We start from the raw sequence: 19,661 nt of genomic DNA on the forward strand, positions 1-19,661 counted from the left end.
AGCTGATCTGCCGTGTGCAGCGTAGTTGACAGGATATGTCCAGTGAGTTGCAGATGGTTGGCGTAGATATGACGTCTCACACAGCTCTGGTCTATAGGGACGTCGCACCTAATAGCTTGACAGGTGGGCTGTCGAATAGGCGGGCAATGCCGATAGCGCCAAGTGGTAGAGTTGAGTAGATCTCAGTAGGCAATTGCAGTGCTGAATAGCACTAAGCACAGATGCAGGTAAATAGATCGTTGATCCAATGGATAAATAGGCAGGTAAATAGATCGTTGATCCAATAACTAGGCAATAGTTGATTGGCGTCGAGTAGACACTGAACAGCAAATAGCAAATAAATAGGCAGGTAACTCTTGATAGCAAATAGGTGATTAATCCAATAGATAAAAGGGCAGACACCTGAGGGAGGCTGCGGATAAATAAAGACAAGTTAGGACATGTCTCTCATGCATCTTATCGATGCCCTCGACTGAGGTGCATTCGTCAGATTGGTAAAATTGCTATAGAGCATAAAGGGGAGATGATGACAAATGGGATTTGGAAAATAGATGGCAGATAGTGGCAATATAGACATGTACATAAAAGGGGAAATAATAATATAAGAATGTACATAGAAGGGGAAATAATAGTCTCAAATAAACAACACAGGTGGATAGAGAAAGAAGGGGGGGGGTTGAATTGGGCGGTGGTCAGCGATCCTGACGGTATGTTTACATATGACCGTCGATCGAGAACAATGGAACGCACTTGAATGGAGAGGGCGCAACTCTCGTGAGAGTGGAATGACTACAGGGGAGACAAATCCTTACACACAAAGGGGGGGGGGATAATTCATATCTCTTCACTAGACGCAGTATCAGTGCGCTATTAAAATTATCAAGGCGACCAGCCGAGATAAAGGAAATAAAATAAGATGTACAAATATATACATGGTTGCATCAACGATCAATTGAGCAACGTAGCATTAATAGATTAATGCAATACATAAATAAATACATAGGGCACGTTTATGTTTTCTACTTACGCCAGTGAGAAATACACAATGCACTAATTAAATATAAATGAAATAATAAAATACACATGATAAAATCCAATGGAAATATACACATAGTAATTAAGATGGAACTTGTGATTAAGTTCGGCTTACCACCAGGTGTTCCTCTAGGAGAGAGAATAAGTGATATAGTCCAGACTCGATAGCTCAGCTCGAATGAGAAATGAAAGAGAGTCTGATTTGAGTTGGTTTACTTTATATATGCCTGGGAAGTGCGGGCGGACACAGGAAATGCCCTAGGCTAAGATTTGTCTTACACGTGGGTGGATTTGACTCGAGGTGGGAGCCGCACCTTGGAATATCACGCGGTGTGTTGACCAGGGTAATCTCTAAGATCAAAGAGAGATGTGAGAGAAGGGGGGGGAGAAGGATTAGCTTGCATTCAAACCAAGGTGGTGTCAACCGCGACCGTCAGTCAGACATCCGGCGGATAAGACAAAGGAGATAGTGTGATTATCTTTCCCCGATCAAGGGCAGATAAATGAAAGGACTGGCCTAGTTTTCTCCAAGGTGGTGGACTAAGTCTAGCCTGGTATAGAGGAAAAGGTGGGGCGGGTGGAGAATTTGGGGGTAGGATGGGGAAATAATTAAAATAAAATAAATAAATAAGGAAAAATAATAATTAATGCTGTGATAATTTAGAGTGACTCTGACAGCGAGTTTTTGACTTGTCACATACGCCGCCGCCAAGATGGATCTATCGCAGAAAGATCCATAAAGTGCGAGCAGACTGATGTCACTCTAACTTTAAGATCAGTTGTTATCACAGCATTAGAAAAAAAAAATCTGGAAAAATAAAGGGATAGCCATGCCAGGAGGAGAGTCGGTCCAAGTCTGTCCGTGGTCTACTTCCCGTCCCTGAGTACGGAATCACCTGGGTGAAACCTTTGGGGTTGCTTGGGAGAGTAGATTGGGCGATTGGGTGAGTAATCAGTCCTTCCTGGGGCGGATTGGGGAGTGTGATTGGGGCTTAGGCGGGGTGCCCAAGGCACGTGTTCTCGTTGGGGCTTACCTCCGAAGCCGCTGTGAGGCGCTTCTTCACGAGAGTAAGTGGTCAGCTTACCTCGGTATCGTCTGACACGATCAATGTCAGAGAAGAGTGGCCTGATAAAGAATGTGGAGTTCTGCCTGAGAACGTCCCCACGAGTGCGATAATCTGGCTTACATCGTGGCTTCCTGACACGGTCAATGCCAGGGGAAGGTTGATATTGGGTGGTGGCTGAGGAGCCATAGGGAGATGTGTTTCCACGAGCGCGGGGGTTCGCCTTACCTCGTGACTTCCTGACACTATGAATGCCAGGGGGAGCTTGATTCGGAATGGTGGCTGAGGAGCCATGAAGAGGAGTGAGTCCGCGAGAGCAAGGGTTCATCTTACCTCGGGGCATTCTGACACTGTCAATGTCAGAGGAATGTCGTTTTATTTTGGCTGAGTAGCCTGGGTCAGGTTGACCCTCACGAGCGCGGGTATACGACTTAACTCGTGACTTCCTGGCAGTGTCAATGCCAAGGCGGAGGAGTTTGAGATTCGCTGATGAGTCGGGACTATGCGTGTTAGCGTGGCGACCAGGGCTTCCAACCTGCTGGTTGCTGCCACGTTTCTGCTTTGTCGATCTACCGACGGGCAGAGAGAAGTATGGCTTGTTGACTACTCCAAGAGGGACATATTTGGAGCCTAGAATAAAGTCATACACTGGCGTGTCCATGACGGCGGCGTCAATGGTGCCATGTACGTATCTGCACTCCACGTGTACCCTCGCGACAGGTAGAACCTGCGGAGGAGTGCCACGGTCTATGGACTGGATTGTCACTGTTCCACCAGTGAGATCCGATGGGTCAATCAGCGTTCTATTTATAACCGCGCCGAACGAACAGCCTGAGTCGTAAAGGCCCAAGACTTCAACACCGTTGGCCAGAATGTTCTCTACTCCCGGAGGAGAAGAGGTGGGGTGAGGTGGCACGGGTGGGAGTTCTGGTTGGCCGAGTTCAGTGGCAGTGGGTTGAGGAGCCACGGCCATCGTGGAGACGAAGTATGTGTCCTCCTCCGGTTGGTCAGAAAGATCGATCGCGGAGGGTTGAGAGACTGGCGTCACCGTAGATAGGGTCCGTGGGGTCTGCTGCTGCCGTTGTGGAGTGGGTCTACTGTCACGCGCGCTATGACGTGAGTCACGCTGAGAGTAGTTAGCCTGGTTATAGCGAGACAGGTGGTTGGGGCGGTTACTGTGGTTATTAGGGGCTGATTGCCGGCCTGGTGCCTGGTTGTGCTGGGGAGTTTTAGGAGCAAGGTTTGACGGAGCAGGAGAAGTTGGTTGGTCTGTTTGCTGGTCTGTCGCGGTTGCTTTACCTTTTAAGTCCTTTCGGGCGTTCAAGTACCGGTCAGCGGAGGAAGCTATGTCAGCGGGTGCAGTTGCTTGTTGCTCCTTGACATAAACTCTGACCTCTGGGGACATGCATTCTAACAGCTGCTCAGAGAGTACGAGGCACGCTAGGCCATCAAAAGTCTCTGGCAATTGGCTGAGAGCGTGCCACCTGATAAGGTACTTGTCCAGCCTTTCGCAGAGGTTACCGTAGGTCTCTCTGCGTTCGAGGCGGGACCCTCTGAACTTTTTGTGGTAGGCCTCGGCGGTCAGCTCGAACTGGACGAGTAGCGCCTGTTTGAGGGCTGGGTAGTCCTCTCGCCGGCCGGAGGGAAGTTTGGAGTAAACCTCGTAGGCTTTGCCTCGGAGGCATTGGGATAGCCGGAAGCACCATTTCTCCTCTGGCAGGCCGTAAAAGCGCGCAACTTCCTCAAAACGGACAAGATAAACTTCGATGTTCTCTCTCTTGTCGTCGAAGTGCTCCATTGGCATGTGGGGTAGACCGTTCAAGGAACTCTGAAAGGATGCTAAGCTAGCCGGGCGGGACTCGGAAGAAGCCTGGCGGGCGGCCTCGTTCTCTTTGTCCGCGGCTATCTTCTCTCTCGCTGTTATTTCTTTCTCCTTCTCCCTCAGAGTTATTTCCTTTTCCCGCTCGGTGACTTCTCTTTCTTTAGCAATAGCTATTTCAGCTTCCTTTCTTTCTCTTTCTTTAGCTATTTCATTATCCTTTTCCTTCATCGCTAGTTCATGCTCCCTTGCTAATCTTCTTTCTTCCTTTTCGTCTTCCTTTCTTTCATGCTCCCTTGCTAATCTCCTTTCTTCCTTTTCGTCTTCCTGTCTTCTCAAAGCCTCAAATTGTGCTTTCACATATTCTTTCCGTTCTGCCTCATCGTCAAATATGGTGGCTGCGAAGTCCTTCAATTCAGCTAGTTTCTGCCTCATGTCAGAGTCCGCTTTCGAGCGTGTGCCGCTGGCCATAATGATGAGGGGTGGGTAATGAGGGGAATAAAGCAGAATATAGAGTAAGAGGTGGAGACGAGGAAGGAGCTGCTGAAAGCAATTACTTAGAAGTTATAGGGAAGAGTGCAAAAGGAATGAGGTGTCTGCCTACGTTAATCACAAAGTTCCTGCAAGAAAATATTACACATGAAATGCAATAATAATAATAAATAAAATATGACAGAAGTGACACTCTTGATAATGCGAAGTGATGATACTTATAAATATTTTTAGAAAAAATATTGATAGGAAATTTAGTTATTGCTGCCTGTTCGTGCCTGGTTAAATCCAGGACGGGCTCGCCAAAATGTGACAGGTGGGGAAATGTGATGTGTGTTTGGCACGTTTTTTGTCTAGGGGATGATTATTTTTAAGGCTATCACACACCAACCTATCAGCATATGAATCGGGAGCAGACACGCAACGAGACAAAGCAATGAAAGATAGATACAAAAGTTAAAATAAAGGATATTTATTTACATAAATATACATATAATAATAAAAAGGGGGAGGGTTTGCATCTATCTCTAGTATATTCTATGTTTAATCATCACTCTTGCACATAATAAGAGAGTATGTCACTTTGTCCTCTGACTTAGCTGGTTGTCCTGTTGATGTCGCAGCTGGCTGTGTCCTGGCTTGAGGTTCTGCAGCTGGAGGTGGCGCTCTAGCGGATAGAGGGACGCCAGTGATATAGTTCTTGTGGAGTCTCAATCCCCAAAATCTAATATCTGTAGTGGGCACAGTAGGGCGGGTGGCCGGCTACCGTGGGCACAAGGTTACTGCGGGCAGAGCTGATCTGCCGTGTGCAGCGTAGTTGACAGGATATGTCCAGTGAGTTGCAGATGGTTGGCGTAGATATGACGTCTCACACAGCTCTGGTCTATAGGGACGTCGCACCTAATAGCTTGACAGGTGGGCTGTCGAATAGGCGGGCAATGCCGATAGCGCCAAGTGGTAGAGTTGAGTAGATCTCAGTAGGCAATTGCAGTGCTGAATAGCACTAAGCACAGATGCAGGTAAATAGATCGTTGATCCAATGGATAAATAGGCAGGTAAATAGATCGTTGATCCAATAACTAGGCAATAGTTGATTGGCGTCGAGTAGACACTGAACAGCAAATAGCAAATAAATAGGCAGGTAACTCTTGATAGCAAATAGGTGATTAATCCAATAGATAAAAGGGCAGACACCTGAGGGAGGCTGCGGATAAATAAAGACAAGTTAGGACATGTCTCTCATGCATCTTATCGATGCCCTCGACTGAGGTGCATTCGTCAGATTGGTAAAATTGCTATAGAGCATAAAGGGGAGATGATGACAAATGGGATTTGGAAAATAGATGGCAGATAGTGGCAATATAGACATGTACATAAAAGGGGAAATAATAATATAAGAATGTACATAGAAGGGGAAATAATAGTCTCAAATAAACAACACAGGTGGATAGAGAAAGAAGGGGGGGGGGTGAATTGGGCGGTGGTCAGCGATCCTGACGGTATGTTTACATATGACCGTCGATCGAGAACAATGGAACGCACTTGAATGGAGAGGGCGCAACTCTCGTGAGAGTAGAATGACTACAGGGGAGACAAATCCTTACACACAAAGGGGGGGGGGGATAATTCATATCTCTTCACTAGACGCAGTATCAGTGCGCTATTAAAATTATCAAGGCGACCAGCCGAGATAAAGGAAATAAAATAAGATGTACAAATATATACATGGTTGCATCAACGATCAATTGAGCAACGTAGCATTAATAGATTAATGCAATACATAAATAAATACATAGGGCACGTTTATGTTTTCTACTTACGCCAGTGAGAAATACACAATGCACTAATTAAATATAAATGAAATAATAAAATACACATGATAAAATCCAATGGAAATATACACATAGTAATTAAGATGGAACTTGTGATTAAGTTCGGCTTACCACCAGGTGTTCCTCTAGGAGAGAGAATAAGTGATATAGTCCAGACTCGATAGCTCAGCTCGAATGAGAAATGAAAGAGAGTCTGATTTGAGTTGGTTTACTTTATATATGCCTGGGAAGTGCGGGCGGACACAGGAAATGCCCTAGGCTAAGATTTGTCTTACACGTGGGTGGATTTGACTCGAGGTGGGAGCCGCACCTTGGAATATCACGCGGTGTGTTGACCAGGGTAATCTCTAAGATCAAAGAGAGATGTGAGAGAAGGGGGGGGGAGAAGGATTAGCTTGCATTCAAACCAAGGTGGTGTCAACCGCGACCGTCAGTCAGACATCCGGCGGATAAGACAAAGGAGATAGTGTGATTATCTTTCCCCGATCAAGGGCAGATAAATGAAAGGACTGGCCTAGTTTTCTCCAAGGTGGTGGACTAAGTCTAGCCTGGTATAGAGGAAAAGGTGGGGCGGGTGGAGAATTTGGGGGTAGGATGGGGAAATAATTAAAATAAAATAAATAAATAAGGAAAATAATAATTAATGCTGTGATAATTTAGAGTGACTCTGACAGCGAGTTTTTGACTTGTCACATACGCCGCCGCCAAGATGGATCTATCGCAGAAAGATCCATAAAGTGCGAGCAGACTGATGTCACTCTAACTTTAAGATCAGTTGTTATCACAGCATTAGAAAAAAAAAATCTGGAAAAATAAAGGGATAGCCATGCCAGGAGGAGAGTCGGTCCAAGTCTGTCCGTGGTCTACTTCCCGTCCCTGAGTACGGAATCACCTGGGTGAAACCTTTGGGGTTGCTTGGGAGAGTAGATTGGGCGATTGGGTGAGTAATCAGTCCTTCCTGGGGCGGATTGGGGAGTGTGATTGGGGCTTAGGCGGGGTGCCCAAGGCACGTGTTCTCGTTGGGGCTTACCTCCGAAGCCGCTGTGAGGCGCTTCTTCACGAGAGTAAGTGGTCAGCTTACCTCGGTATCGTCTGACACGATCAATGTCAGAGAAGAGTGGCCTGATAAAGAATGTGGAGTTCTGCCTGAGAACGTCCCCACGAGTGCGATAATCTGGCTTACATCGTGGCTTCCTGACACGGTCAATGCCAGGGGAAGGTTGATATTGGGTGGTGGCTGAGGAGCCATAGGGAGATGTGTTTCCACGAGCGCGGGGGTTCGCCTTACCTCGTGACTTCCTGACACTATGAATGCCAGGGGGAGCTTGATTCGGAATGGTGGCTGAGGAGCCATGAAGAGGAGTGAGTCCGCGAGAGCAAGGGTTCATCTTACCTCGGGGCATTCTGACACTGTCAATGTCAGAGGAATGTCGTTTTATTTTGGCTGAGTAGCCTGGGTCAGGTTGACCCTCACGAGCGCGGGTATACGACTTAACTCGTGACTTCCTGGCAGTGTCAATGCCAAGGCGGAGGAGTTTGAGATTCGCTGATGAGTCGGGACTATGCGTGTTAGCGTGGCGACCAGGGCTTCCAACCTGCTGGTTGCTGCCACGTTTCTGCTTTGTCGATCTACCGACGGGCAGAGAGAAGTATGGCTTGTTGACTACTCCAAGAGGGACATATTTGGAGCCTAGAATAAAGTCATACACTGGCGTGTCCATGACGGCGGCGTCAATGGTGCCATGTACGTATCTGCACTCCACGTGTACCCTCGCGACAGGTAGAACCTGCGGAGGAGTGCCACGGTCTATGGACTGGATTGTCACTGTTCCACCAGTGAGATCCGATGGGTCAATCAGCGTTCTATTTATAACCGCGCCGAACGAACAGCCTGAGTCGTAAAGGCCCAAGACTTCAACACCGTTGGCCAGAATGTTCTCTACTCCCGGAGGAGAAGAGGTGGGGTGAGGTGGCACGGGTGGGAGTTCTGGTTGGCCGAGTTCAGTGGCAGTGGGTTGAGGAGCCACGGCCATCGTGGAGACGAAGTATGTGTCCTCCTCCGGTTGGTCAGAAAGATCGATCGCGGAGGGTTGAGAGACTGGCGTCACCGTAGATAGGGTCCGTGGGGCCTGCTGCTGCCGTTGTGGAGTGGGTCTACTGTCACGCGCGCTATGACGTGAGTCACGCTGAGAGTAGTTAGCCTGGTTATAGCGAGACAGGTGGTTGGGGCGGTTACTGTGGTTATTAGGGGCTGATTGCCGGCCTGGTGCCTGGTTGTGCTGGGGAGTTTTAGGAGCAAGGTTTGACGGAGCAGGAGAAGTTGGTTGGTCTGTTTGCTGGTCTGTCGCGGTTGCTTTACCTTTTAAGTCCTTTCGGGCGTTCAAGTACCGGTCAGCGGAGGAAGCTATGTCAGCGGGTGCAGTTGCTTGTTGCTCCTTGACATAAACTCTGACCTCTGGGGACATGCATTCTAACAGCTGCTCAGAGAGTACGAGGCACGCTAGGCCATCAAAAGTCTCTGGCAATTGGCTGAGAGCGTGCCACCTGATAAGGTACTTGTCCAGCCTTTCGCAGAGGTTACCGTAGGTCTCTCTGCGTTCGAGGCGGGACCCTCTGAACTTTTTGTGGTAGGCCTCGGCGGTCAGCTCGAACTGGACGAGTAGCGCCTGTTTGAGGGCTGGGTAGTCCTCTCGCCGGCCGGAGGGAAGTTTGGAGTAAACCTCGTAGGCTTTGCCTCGGAGGCATTGGGATAGCCGGAAGCACCATTTCTCCTCTGGCAGGCCGTAAAAGCGCGCAACTTCCTCAAAACGGACAAGATAAACTTCGATGTTCTCTGTCTTGTCGTCGAAGTGCTCCATTGGCATGTGGGGTAGACCGTTCAAGGAACTCTGAAAGGATGCTGGGCTAGCCGGGCGGGACTCGGAAGAAGCCTGGCGGGCGGCCTCGTTCTCTTTGTCCGCGGCTATCTTCTCTCTCGCTGTTATTTCTTTCTCCTTCTCCCTCAGAGTTATTTCCTTTTCCCGCTCGGTGACTTCTCTTTCTTTAGCAATAGCTATTTCAGCTTCCTTTCTTTCTCTTTCTTTAGCTATTTCATTATCCTTTTCCTTCATCGCTAGTTCATGCTCCCTTGCTAATCTTCTTTCTTCCTTTTCGTCTTCCTTTCTTTCATGCTCCCTTGCTAATCTCCTTTCTTCCTTTTCGTCTTCCTGTCTTCTCAAAGCCTCAAATTGTGCTTTCACATATTCTTTCCGTTCTGCCTCATCGTCAAATATGGTGGCTGCGAAGTCCTTCAATTCAGATAGTTTCTGCCTCATGTCAGAGTCCGCTTTCGAGCGTGTGCCGCTGGCCATAATGATGAGGGGTGGGTAATGAGGGGGATAAAGCAGAATATAGAGTAAGAGGTGGAGACGAGGAAGGAGCTGCTGAAAGCAATTACTTAGAAGTTATAGGGAAGAGTGCAAAAGGAATGAGGTGTCTGCCTACGTTAATCACAAAGTTCCTGCAAGAAAATATTACACATGAAATGCAATAATAATAATAAATAAAATATGACAGAAGTGACACTCTTGATAATGCGAAGTGATGATACTTATAAATATTTTTAGAAAAAATATTGATAGGAAATTTAGTTATTGCTGCCTGTTCGTGCCTGCTGTACTATGGGTTAAATCCAGGACGGGCTCGCCAAAATGTGACAGGTGGGGAAATGTGATGTGTGTTTGGCACGTTTTTTGTCTAGGGGATGATTATTTTTAAGGCTATCACACACCAACCTATCAGCATATGAATCGGGAGCAGACACGCAACGAGACAAAGCAATGAAAGATAGATACAAAAGTTAAAATAAAGGATATTTATTTACATAAATATACATAAAATAATAAAAAGGGGGAGGGTTTGCATCTATCTCTAGTATATTCTATGTTTAATCATCACTCTTGCGTCCTCTGACTTAGCTGGTTGTCCTGTTGATGTCGCAGCTGGCTGTGTCCTGGCTTGAGGTTCTGCAGCTGGAGGTGGCGCTCTAGCGGATAGAGGGACGCCGGTGATATAGTTCTTGTGGAGTCTCAATCCCCAAAATCTAATATCTGTAGTGGGCACAGTAGGGCGGGTGGCCGGCTACCGTGGGCACAAGGTTACTGCGGGCAGAGCTGATCTGCCGTGTGCAGCGTAGTTGACAGGATATGTCCAGTGAGTTGCAGATGGTTGGCGTAGCTATGACGTCTCACACAGCTCTGGTCTATAGGGACGTCGCACCTAATAGCTTGACAGGTGGGCTGTCGAATAGGCGGGCAATGCCGATAGCGCCAAGTGGTAGAGTTGAGTAGATCTCAGTAGGCAATTGCAGTGCTGAATAGCACTAAGCACAGATGCAGGTAAATAGATCGTTGATCCAATGGATAAATAGGCAGGTAAATAGATCGTTGATCCAATAACTAGGCAATAGTTGATTGGCGTCGAGTAGACACTGAACAGCAAATAGCAAATAAATAGGCAGGTAACTCTTGATAGCAAATAGGTGATTAATCCAATAGATAAAAGGGCAGACACCTGAGGGAGGCTGCGGATAAATAAAGACAAGTTAGGACATGTCTCTCATGCATCTTATCGATGCCCTCGACTGAGGTGCATTCGTCAGATTGGTAAAATTGCTATAGAGCATAAAGGGGAGATGATGACAAATGGGATTTGGAAAATAGATGGCAGATAGTGGCAATATAGACATGTACATAAAAGGGGAAATAATAATATAAGAATGTACATAGAAGGGGAAATAATAGTCTCAAATAAACAACACAGGTGGATAGAGAAAGAAGGGGGGGGTTGAATTGGGCGGTGGTCAGCGATCCTGACGGTATGTTTACATATGACCGTCGATCGAGAACAATGGAACGCACTTGAATGGAGAGGGCGCAACTCTCGTGAGAGTGGAATGACTACAGGGGAGACAAATCCTTACACACAAAGGGGGGGGGATAATTCATATCTCTTCACTAGACGCAGTATCAGTGCGCTATTAAAATTATCAAGGCGACCAGCCGAGATAAAGGAAATAAAATAAGATGTACAAATATATACATGGTTGCATCAACGATCAATTGAGCAACGTAGCATTAATAGATTAATGCAATACATAAATAAATACATAGGGCACGTTTATGTTTTCTACTTACGCCAGTGAGAAATACACAATGCACTAATTAAATATAAATGAAATAATAAAATACACATGATAAAATCCAATGGAAATATACACATAGTAATTAAGATGGAACTTGTGATTAAGTTCGGCTTACCACCAGGTGTTCCTCTAGGAGAGAGAATAAGTGATATAGTCCAGACTCGATAGCTCAGCTCGAATGAGAAATGAAAGAGAGTCTGATTTGAGTTGGTTTACTTTATATATGCCTGGGAAGTGCGGGCGGACACAGGAAATGCCCTAGGCTAAGATTTGTCTTACACGTGGGTGGATTTGACTCGAGGTGGGAGCCGCACCTTGGAATATCACGCGGTGTGTTGACCAGGGTAATCTCTAAGATCAAAGAGAGATGTGAGAGAAGGGGGGGGGAGAAGGATTAGCTTGCATTCAAACCAAGGTGGTGTCAACCGCGACCGTCAGTCAGACATCCGGCGGATAAGACAAAGGAGATAGTGTGATTATCTTTCCCCGATCAAGGGCAGATAAATGAAAGGACTGGCCTAGTTTTCTCCAAGGTGGTGGACTAAGTCTAGCCTGGTATAGAGGAAAAGGTGGGGCGGGTGGAGAATTTGGGGGTAGGATGGGGAAATAATTAAAATAAAATAAATAAATAAGGAAAAATAATAATTAATGCTGTGATAATTTAGAGTGACTCTGACAGCGAGTTTTTGACTTGTCACAGGAAGATTTTGATTTTAAAACCCCCTCCAAAATTTTCGATAAACCCCCTCTTCAATATAAAAAAAAGCAAATTACACACTCAAAATTCTATGAGCGTAGCCAAAGGGGGGTTGAGTTTAACCCCCCCCCCCCTTCAGCGTGTTTGAAGCTAAAAAATACATTTTCAATATAAAAGTAGGTTACAAAGACAGTTTGTGTGGACACACAAACTTAAAATCGACCCCCAAAGTGGTCCACCTAGAGACAGACGGACAGATCTAGACATTGACAGAGGATAGAACATATTAGGCTTTAAAAAAATATACTAAAAAAAATAATTAAACAAGATTACAAAGAGAGTTTGTGTTGCCACACAAACTCAGAGGCGGCCCCCGTGGGATACGGATCCCTGTTGGATCCGCATATTCGCTGGTCGACTGTGGATGGCATCGAGCAGGGTATGAAACCGAGACCGTAGAGATAATCAGTTCTGCGCGCTAACCGCACGACCAGGCATTGCTCTTAATCTAATGACAAACTGGTTACAAACTAATAGCCTACTATTGATAATATACCTACACATAACGAATGGAATGACAACTACCGGATATGTACAATATGTCAGAAGAGCGATTTTAGATAATCTTTTGGTATTGAGCATTTTCATTTAGGCCTAAATGGAACTAGAATAAGGATGTAGATCTACCTAAATTAAATTAAATATATATTTGGGATAATGTACATGTAATTTAGATAAGATTTATATAAAAAGAACACTAGATAATTAATTAATAGACTAATTGCAATATGAAATATTAAAAATAGTAGATTAGTTTTAGTATTTTATAACACTCCAATATTGACATATTGTCAATCTAGACTTTAGAAATAAAAATCTACACTTTAAGCCTAGAAATAAAAATTATAGATCTTGATGTAGTCTAAATCATGGCTGTCTGGTAGTGCGGTTTGCGCGCTGGACTTTCGTTTAAAATTCATCGATGGTCCCAGGTTCAAACCCTGCCCGCTCCCATCTCCCGTCGTCCTACGGGAGGTTTGGACTACAACTCTGAAGGAACATCCGAAACATATAAAACAGTAAACATTCTAAACTAGACCAAGAAATTCTAAATCTAGATTCTATAATGATATTAATTAGAACTTTAATCTAAATCTAGTTTTAAAAATCTAGCTCTAGTGTAAGAAAAAAAATCTAGATCTAGTGTAAAAAATCTAGCTCAAGTATAAACAAAAATCTAGATCTAGTGTAAAAAATCTAGATTAGATCTAAATCTAGCTATTATGTCTTCTTAAAATGCGAGTCACATTACGAGGTTTAATAAACATTACTATACCGAGTTGTTTTAGCATTTAAAGAATTTATTCCATATGACGTCAAAGGGAAAAAAAATTCCATTACGTCACACGGCCTACTTAGACTAAAATATGGCTCATCAATACGAGCAGGATATCGAGGGTTCATAGACATTTATTTCACCGAGTGATTTTTTTAGCATTTCATTTAAAGAATTAACTCCATATGACGTCAAAGGAAAAAAAATCCATTACGTCACACGTTCTAGTTAGACTAAAAAATGTCTTCTATACGAGCAGCTTCTCGAGGGTTCATAGACATTGGTGCACCGAGTGAGTTCTTTTAGCATTTCATTTAAAGAATTAACTCCATATAACGTCAAAGGAAAAAAAATTCCATTACGTCACACGTCCTAGTTAGACTAAAAAATGTCATCTTTACGAGCGATCATAGACCTTGGTGCACCGAGTTTGTTCTTTTAGCATTTCATTTGATGGGCTAGTTAGACTTAATATATATATATATATATATATATATATATATATATATATATATATATATATATATATATATATAAGGATTAAAGACGCTTTTTTTTGTTTTGTCTGTCAGTCTGTCTGTCCGTTATGTTAATAGCGAGAAAAAAAAAGACTAAAATCTATTGAAAATCTGATTAAAATTTAATTTCCCTTCCTAAACATTGCATTAGTTTTATGTTTCTATAGTAGATTGTTCCGGATGTTTATATATTCATAGTGAGAGAAAATAAGAATTCCAGATTAATCAAATGCCGTTAATTAAATTTGTCGGATGGTCTGTTATGAAAATTAGATGTACCATAGCCTTTTGGAGATTTTTTCAAACCATACTTTGGTGTTAGGAAGTTGTTTTCCTTAAAATTCGGAGCATAATATTAACGATAATTAGATTTTCTAATGTTTTAGCTAGAAAGTTAAATATAGTGTAAGAGAGAAGTGCGATTTTACAAAAAATAGAGTTAAACTATTTTTCATAAAAAATCCGGAACAACCAATTTTCGTAAATGAGAAAATTATTTTTTTTATTTATTAGAAGAGGGATTTCAAACATTTATTAGCGTTATTAGATTTTTCGTTATTAGATTTTTCATATAAAATTGGGATCATTTTTGGTAACGATTTGTAAGAAAATTAAGGTAATGTAGGTCGAATTCTTTTTCGAAACAAAATCCGGAACATTATTTACCGATTAAACAACTTTTATTATGTTTCGGCAAGAAAATTAACTGTAAAATAAGTCTAAAAAGTGATTTTCAATAATCGTTTCTAGTAAATTACTTTCTTATTTTAAAATCCTGAATAACCTATTGTCGATATTTTTGAAAAAAATAAAATTATTTGTCATACATTTGTTTTAAATTAAAAATTCGGAACAATTGATATTGATAAATAAACTATAGTGACGTAGTTTCAAAGAATATAAGTTTAATATTAGTCAATTATGCGATTTCAAACAATCATTTGACATAATTTATTTTTTTATAAAACAATATCCGGAACAACTTTATAGTTAATGAAATATAAATCAGTATAGATATTTTTATTTAGCATTTATATGCTATTTACATTAAAAAACCGGAACAATATATTAAAGATCATGTGTTTCTTGCAACGTTTAAGCATGGAAATAAAATCTAATATAAGTTAGAAGAAAAAAAAAATATTCATTGGCATTGATTTGTTTTTCACAAAACATCCGGAACAATCTATTATAGACACTTAAAACTATTGCAATATTTCTGAATAAAAAATTAAAGGTTAAATGAGAATTACAATAGCCTCTAGTGTTATTTGTTAATCTAATCGTGACAGACAGACCGACCAACAGACAAAACGCACAAAAATAATCTTCTTTTATTCGGTTGGGGGCACTAAACAAAAAATAAATAAAATCTGATTTTTTAAAAAAGTTAAGGAATTGGTTTAGCACCAGCACATGTTGCGACGTTACGCTACTGCACGAAATTCGCTGCATAAAAAGTCCATTTTCAAAAATGTGCGTGATATTTACATAAAAAGTGCATTAATAGCCTTTATAAACAAACAGAAATGTTTTCTTTTAATTTTAGCAGCTAGTTCACCAGAAAAAAACATCTTTAACTATTATTTATATTTGTTGTAAATATTTCCTGTACATTTTATAAATATATTTGACTTAGTGATACTGAAAATACACAAAAATTGTCCATCTTTGTTAGCATATTGTAACATTGCCTCCCTTACATTTACGTAATTGTTTTAGAATTGGTGTATTTTTATGAAAAAATCGCTTGCATAATTAATTTAAAAATTAAACGGTTTGCTTTTAGAAAACCAAAAGTAGCCGTTGCACCTAAACTTTTAAAGCCGCATTTAATGATGAAATAATATTTTTCATATCTCTTCTAGTTTTCGAGATCTGAGTGTGACAGACGGACAGAAAGACAGACGGACAGACGGACATTTTGCACAAACCTAATAGCGGCTTTTTCCCCTTACGGGGCAGCTAAAAATGCACATTTATTTTACATGATGTGACTCATTAAAAAATGTAGAAATATTTATTAGCTAAAGATAAAAAAAAAAGTTTAAACTGGGTTTTCGAACCCATGCTTCTGCATATTAGAGAGATGTGATAACCACTACACTACGCAAACCAGTGGCGTAGCTAGAGTATATGGTGCCTGGTGCGGTACCTCATCTTGATGCCCCCCCGCCCAAAAAAAAAAACAACAACTAATCAATAACATTGCAAAACCTTACTTTTTTGGACAAAATAATATGTATTCATTAATCAAATATTGTTAATTCAAAAAAAAATCGCTTTTACATAAACATACTACAAATGAATTTTAAGCGCTTTCTTGCTGGCAAAAGTATCAATAATTTTATCAATTTTTTCCACCAGCTCTTGTTTAATGGACAAAATGGACAAATTAGTGAGTCGTAAATTTGTCATCGTTGATCGCAAGTAATTCTTGATCAGTTTAAGTTTGGAAAAACTTCTCACGCATGTAGCGACGTTTACCGCAATAGTAAAAAATATGCGAATCATGATGACGATATTCGGGACTGAATCATCTAGCTGATCTTTTTTATAAAATTCAAGAGCTCAACAGGTTCTTGTTTTGGAAGTTCGGAGGCTTCTGGTGAAACAGACAAACCGTTGAAGCCTCTTTCGCTCCAGCAGAAATTCGTTTTTATCAATGTCGCTAGGAGTACTATCGAGATTGATTTCGACCTGAGGATTTAATAGCTGGGAAGGCGACAAAAATTCATATCTATCTACTACATCATAAAGTTGCTCGAATCGGGTGATTATTTCTTGAACAATTCTGTCCAAGGTAGAATAAATTTCCGTTCGTAGCTCTTCTTTGTGTGTAAGTACAGAGTCGTCACTTTTCTCACCAGGCATCTTTTTCTTATGGCCAATACGTTCTTGAGGTTCTGTACTGATTCTCAGATCTGAACACACGCTTTCGGCAAAGGTAATGCTGGCTTCAGCGATATCCTCTCGATTACTACTTAAAAATGTCTCTAATGTTTTTAGTTTATTGTGAGCAGTCTTGAATAGACAATCCTTCATTTTTGAAGGTAGACTTGCGCATCATTAACTTCCGTTAATACAGGAGCCCAAAATCCAAAATAGGTGAGAAAACTAAAGACTGAATAGCAACCAATAATCCACCTGCTTCAGATGTAGTCGAGGAATTTTCATCTCTGCTAGTTAATGTCTCCAGAGTTTCTATAATTTTAGAAAATGTATCCCTAACCATCTTGACGGCTTCTCATCTGGCGCTCCAGCGGGTCTCAACTAAACGTTTAAGGCTAGTTCCGGTTATTTTGATGAGGATATCCCAGCGGTGTATTGAAGTTGAGAAAAAGGCGTGTAAACGGTCCAGTGTACCAAAAAATGTTACCGAATTGACTTCAGCTTCGGCAGCTCGAATTTCTGCTAAATTAAGAGAATGGTTTGAGCAGGCAATGAATAGTGACTTCTGGAATACAATTTTGGACACCGTAGTTTTGACCTTTCATGACCGCAGCATTATCATAGCCTTGACCCCTGCAGTCCATTATGTCTAAGCCACCCGAACGGTGTTTCTCTAGAATCATCTCAGTGATTCCAGCAGCATGCTTGTCCTTTGTGTCGATGAAGTCAACAAAAGACTCACAAACCTGCACCCCGTCATTATCCATGACAGCGTACCGTAAAATTTGGGAAGTTTGATCCAGTTTTCAGATGTCAGGTGTACTGTCAAAAATAATAGAGAAATATTTGGCTTGTTTTACTTGCTGTATGATTTGTTTTTTAGCGTGATCCCCCAATATTGTAATAAATTCATTTTTTATTTGTAGAGACATGTATGTATTCGATCTGGAACAAAGCTTAGTTCGAAGCACATGCTCCCTCAAGAGTGGATCGTACTTTGATAGTAATTTTACTAACTCTCCAGGTTTTCGTCTCTTGTATAATCAAATCTTGGGCCTTGTTGTCAATATTGTTCCCTACTCTCAGGCGAACTTCAAGTTCCCTCCAAGCAAGCGATGACTGAATGTGAGCTCTACTGGTCTCATGTTTTTCTATTTTCGGGGATACCCTCCACCACTCATTGAATCCATCTTTTTAAATGAAGATTTGGTACTTGATCTTGTTGAGAAAAGTATGCAGGGGAAGCAAAATAAGGATTCTTTTTTTTTTTGGCGAATAACACATCCACTTTCTAAGAACTTTCTCGCCGTTTGACATTTGCTGGAAAAAACAAGCCTTTGAAAGCTTTCTAGCCTTTCCTTTTTCTGATTCTTGATGTCTATACGCCTCTCTGAATTGACTGTCCACACGCTGAACTGTTTCAGATCCTTGAATGACAAGGTGTATGCGAATATTATCTGTGATGACATCAGGCCAATCTCCAATGTCGTTCAGTCTAGAGTTTATTATCCTGCTTTCTGTATTGTTTACACTGTCTGATGGTTCAGCTTCTTCAGTATGAATTTTTGAGGAGTGTGCTAAAGACATGCTTGTGTGCTGTCCTTTACTTTCTAGAACCTGCGGTATTGAAGTATTTTCTTCTTTTTCACCATTCAGGATGTCGGCCTCATCATTTTTTTCTGGATTCAATGATAACCGTCTCATCTTGCTTTGTTGCTTTTAATTGTTCAGTGAATTCATACCCAATAACAGCTCGCCTATAGTCGGTGGACTCTGGCAATGATGTGACTTGAAATTGTCTCGATGCTTCTTTAGACTTTATAGTCTACCCAGACCGGACAGAACCAGAGATGCCGATTTCTCCGTCTGAGTTTAAAATGGTTTTGAGGCGCCAGCCTGACTAGTCGGCCTTGAGCACTGTTCATCATTTTTTTTTTACGTTACAGTATTAACTAGTTAGTTTAAAAAAATGCGTAGAAAGCAAAGGTTAGCTTATTTTAAAATATTGACATTACAATAGAATTATTTCCAAAATTAAACTATAAAGAATCATAAAGAAATGAATATACTAATACAATTGTTTAAAGCTAGAGTTTAGAAATATATTTGTAAACTCAATATCTAGATTAAACCAGTGGACTAAACAATGAAGTAAAAAAAGTTTGGCCTATCTTCTTCTTCTTCTTTATATTACAGAGCTGTTCTATAGCTTACATTGTATTGAAGAAATAGTCAAGGAGATGAAACAAAATAGCGACATGACTAGTTTATAAATCGTTAGTTCATTTTTAAAATACAGTAGTTTATGTTTGTTCATGTCCATACAATTAGTCATTTTTACTGAAAAGCTCAGGGAAATAGGAAATTAATACACACTGGGGGGGGGGGGAGTTTTGGTCACTTTTGTTGCCCCTCTCTACTTGGTGCCCTGTGCGGCCCGCACCACCCGCACATTGGTAGCTACGCCACTGACGCAAACACAAATAAATTTACAATATATTTGAAATCTTTCAGTTTGATACAAACTAGACATTGATCTAGCTAGATCTAGACCTAGTTTTAGATCTAAATCTAGATTCAAGATCTGTCTAAGCCTAGATCTAGAAATAGATCTAGCTAGATCTAGACCTAGTTTATGATCTAAATCTAGATTCAAAATCTATGTCTAAGCCTAGATCTAAAAATAGATCTAAGTCTCTAAGTCTAAGTCTATATCTAGAAATAGATCTCAGTCTCTAAGTCTAAGTCTAAAGTCTAGATCTAGAGTTAGATTTAAGTCATTCTAAGTCTAAGT

This window comes from Biomphalaria glabrata, chromosome 2 (assembly GCF_947242115.1).
Source record: "Biomphalaria glabrata chromosome 2, xgBioGlab47.1, whole genome shotgun sequence".
Taxonomy (NCBI): domain Eukaryota; kingdom Metazoa; phylum Mollusca; class Gastropoda; family Planorbidae; genus Biomphalaria; species Biomphalaria glabrata.